At 31.4% G+C, this 4,445-nt stretch overlaps 1 long non-coding RNA gene across 1 annotated transcript; it reads right to left on the bottom strand.

Annotated features, from left to right (window-relative positions):
• Positions 1–533: 533 nt before the first annotated feature.
• LOC110273684 (uncharacterized) lies at positions 534–1,436 on the bottom strand. The gene is made up of 2 exons (XR_002365117.2): positions 1,136–1,436; positions 534–943 (listed from the first exon to the last, which is right to left on the bottom strand). It is a non-coding gene; the product is annotated as an uncharacterized LOC110273684 (long non-coding RNA).
• Between the last annotated feature and the right edge of the window lie 3,009 nt (positions 1,437–4,445).

Consider the following 4,445-nt stretch of genomic DNA (forward strand, 5'->3'; position numbering starts at 1 on the left):
TAGAGTTAAGATTTTTTTTATAAATTATACTATAAAAGATAGGGTAATTTACATAAATAAATTAACTTCCACCCAATATTATGCAAACACCCAATGTGAATAATGTTATGTGAATCCCCCTCAACAAATTTCTATATAAATCGAAATAGATGAATCAGATTTAGGTTACCACATAAATCGAAACAAAGATGTTAGATTTATTCATTTCTGCATGATCTCCTAATAAATCTTGACAACCTGTTTCGATTTATGGCTACAAGAACGTACCCTACAAAATCTAAACGGGTTATTTCGATTTAGGCATACACGTAGTCCTTCTCAAATTGGAACATTTGTTGGAAGCAAACAAAGAACCATTGATAGAGGCACTACATTTACTGAAAAGCATCATCGCCTGCGTAGCTAGATATTAAATAGCCTCAAACAATGGGTAGGTCCTTGCCAAAAATGTCTAAATAGATAATTCTCAGCCTCATATTTCTATGCATCCCTTGCTTAATTTTGCCCCCTTTCAAATCTAAAGTATAGAATACTTCCATAATAATATAATATCCATATAAATTCATTAACCCAAATGCACATTTATCACTTTACTTTAATTTGTTGGTCACAAACTCTCACTATGCGCAACTCATAGGCAAAGCTATCCTCTCTTTCAAAGGTATCTCAATCTATTTCATTTCATTAGATGGTCTATTGAATAAATTGTCAAGTACAAATAATGTTCCATTAAACCCATTAATGTTCCACTGAGTTGAAGCTTCAGCATGGTAAAAAAAGATACAAAAAATAGAATACAGTGACTTAAAAGTGGGAAAAAAAACATACATCGGTTCCTTCTTAGTCTTTTCTATCAAATCTCCATCAATTAAGAAGAGAACGCCAATATAAACCAAATGGACAGTCACCAAGACCAACTTCACGCACAGCGCAGACCTCCGAGCTAAAATTCAGTGACAAAATTCCAAAATACATAAATAAATAAAAAAAATTCGCATAATTTTTATTAGGAAGACACATAAATGAAAGTCAGAACAGTTCAGCAACAGCATTCACCATTCAGCACGAAAATTCAGATAAAACAAAAACTAAGCTAATTTAAACAAAAAAGAAAAAGGAATTGCAGCAAACGCACCAGGGTCAATGAGGCATGGAAAGAATCCGAGGCAGCGATCCATGGGTTGATCCCAAGGGGAACACATAGGGCGGCATATACCAACGATCGTCATGAGACTAAATTAAGAGTAGAGCCATGTGAGAATGAAGCGATTCGCATCAGAGTGTTGGTTCGGTCTTCGGTGTTGTTTGATTCCAGGGGAAAAATTTTTCTTGGTAAGAACCGAACTTTCCCGAGAAAAGCAAAAGAGAGAAAATGGAAAGTAGCAGTAAGAAGGGATTTTGGATGTTGGATTTCGATCTTAAATTTTTTATTTATATCTTTTTATATTACATAGGTGTATGATGTATATCAATCTTGTGTTGAAAGGGGGCCACAGATTCGTTACTCCTGCTTTTACATGGAAGAAACATTAACCATCCTAAAAATATTTATAAATAGCACTCTGTTTTTTTATTTTTGGAAGAATTTATAGTTAAATATTTATCTCTGTATGTTTTCTTTTTATACATTCTTTCTTTTTCTTTTAATCATAGTTTCAAAAGAGACAAGACATTTGCCTCTGCTAGGATTTTTGCCTCCTTCTACCACCGTCGTTCATTCTCTATCCTTCTCCCTCTGCGGTCGCTCATTCACTATTCCTCTCTCTTTGGTCCCTCATTCTTTGATCATCGTGCTCTGTCGTTGGTTCTCTGCTCCTCATCGTGCGCCGTTGCTACTGCTCTGCTCCTCCTCATGTCTCACGGTCATTGGTGGATGGTCTCGCCGTGTCTTGCTTTCGTGTCTGCTCGAAGTCGAAGCAACATTTTTTCTCTTGTCTAGACTCACTCCGATAGTTCAATTTAGGTATCTCTCAATTTAGTTTCTTTCTTCTCAAAGTTTCAATTTTTCAATTTAAGAAATGAAAATAATATGAAAGAGTCTGCTGATATTTTTATGACATGTGTGAAACTATAACATTGGTTAGTTTTAGCAATTTTGGTTAGTTATGTTCTTGTTAGTGGAAGATAAAAATTTTGCAAAACCGTTTACATTCATCGTTGAGAAGCATTGCTATGTCATTATTATGCATGGACTAGGGTCAAGTTTGGAAGATATTGTAGTGGATTCTTAGAAATTATTACATGTCAATTCGATCGATTGTGTCCATATTTTATTTTATTACTGTCAAGCGAGTACTTGGCTAGGGAGTGTTCTGTTCTTAATTCTTGTATCTAATATTGTCCTGCCACTTGGGTGTATCATTAATTCATTATATTCAAAACACAATTTTTAGCGTTTTCATGTGTTTATGCAGATCAGATTATTAACATTTTGATTAAGTATCTATCTTCTTTTGCTCGGCCTGGAGTTGAAATTGTCCCCGTCTTTGTTGGCCCAATTTCATACTTGTTGCTCTCCAAGTCTGCAACAGGTGTTGAGAAGACCTCCTCTCATTTCTCCCCAAGATCCTCGTTGTATACAAGAACTTAAACTTTTGTATCGTGACTATTATTTTTATGTGAGATTTATATGCGTGCGTATCTCGAACTTGCTCGTATTTGTAAAATCAAGGAATTCATTGGTCTTGAAGGCATTGTCGGTAAAGGTAGTCATTGATGCACATTCTATATGAAATTTGGAGGCCTTTACTTCTATTATAGCCACTTAATATGCCTATTTTCAAACTAAAGCTCAAACTTCAAGAAACTCATCCCTAAAAATGACCATTGAAGCTATTTAGAAGGTCATAAGTGCCTGACGTTTTATTATGTTCATTGCTCACTGGGTTCAATTCGATATGTTGTATAAATCATTACGCTTGTACTCATTGCTCTCATTATTTTTCTCTCAGGCTGCTGCATTGAAGGGTTCTAAGGTTGATGCACTAGAAGGACCAAATTAATTTCATGTTTCGATTTTGATTGTTTGTTATATAACAAAAGGAGACTATTTTCCTTGTTAAAGTATTTTCTTTTTTTTTACTGTTATATTATCATCAGAAGGAGATTTTTTAGACATTTCTTAAGAAGTTTTGTAGAGCAAATATTAAATAACGTGAAATAAAAAGAAACTTAGTCATATTACAAGTTATTTTGTAATATTAATTTTATCCTAATTTTAATTTTTACATTTTAACAGTTTTATCTAAATATCCTTTTTAGCTAGTGGTGGATGGAATCATGAAACAAATAACAGAAAAAATGATTAAAAGAATATATTACAAATTATTTTTATTTTTTTATAAAGACCATTTAAATTCTGGTTCTTCGTTGAAGTTAGCTCCAGTCTCCCACAAAATTTGGCCTAGAAAAGAACTAGCTCAATAACCATTTTGACCCAAACAAATTTTGTGAAAGATAGATATGTAAACAATCAAATTAGGTAACTACTTAAAAGCACATTTTTGTTTCTCAATCATAATGTAATTACCGCAAGTCTCACCAATGCTTTAAAGCAACTTTATAAACTAGTATGATTTTCTACAATAATTTCTCTTATATCAACACCATTTGGTTACATTGCACAAAATAGTAGTTTTTATTCATTAAACAGATCAATATGCTATGAATTGTGTGACACAAGTTCTGTTTCATCATCATTTCATGCGATATTATGAGGACACATAGTTCAGTTTCTTGATTGAATTGAGATTTTTGGTGATTTAACACAACCTTATATGGTCATGTTATACATAATTACAATAGCATCTATTAGACATATATATATATATAATATGCCCCCATTTTAAATTTTAAATGATCCCACTACAAATAAACAAAGTCCAATTGTTAAAAGGCCCAAACCCATTTTATCTCTCTATCATTTTAATTATTAGTTAACCTAATTAAATTTAGTCTTCTTCTATTCTCAAATCCCAGCCGTCACTCATTTATTCTTTTAAATCCTCTTCTTAGTTTCATATTTTGAACCTTCTTTTCTATTCCTTATCTAGTGATCATTTCATATTTTGAATTTTCTTTTCTATTCCTTATCTAGTGGTCATTTTTTCTTCATCAAAAGGTAAATTTTAAACTCTCTTTTTTGTTTTATATAACTCTCTATGACTCTATTTATTTTTCAATTTCATTATTTCTCTTTTTGATATTTTCAATTGTAAATTTTAATTCAAACAATTATAATTTAGGTATTAATCTAATTTTATTTTATTCTCAATTTAGTGATTCTTATTATTTGTTTGTTTATCTTTCGTTCTATTTTATTATATGTAATTATGTTGCATATAAATTTTTAAAGTAAATTGATCAATTTACTAATTTAAAATATATATTTTTTATTTTTAGAAATAATAATGAAAAAATATTTTAAAAGAAAGCTACCACTAGAA

The sequence above is a fragment of the Arachis duranensis genome, chromosome 7, assembly GCF_000817695.3.
Source record: "Arachis duranensis cultivar V14167 chromosome 7, aradu.V14167.gnm2.J7QH, whole genome shotgun sequence".
Taxonomy (NCBI): domain Eukaryota; kingdom Viridiplantae; phylum Streptophyta; class Magnoliopsida; order Fabales; family Fabaceae; genus Arachis; species Arachis duranensis.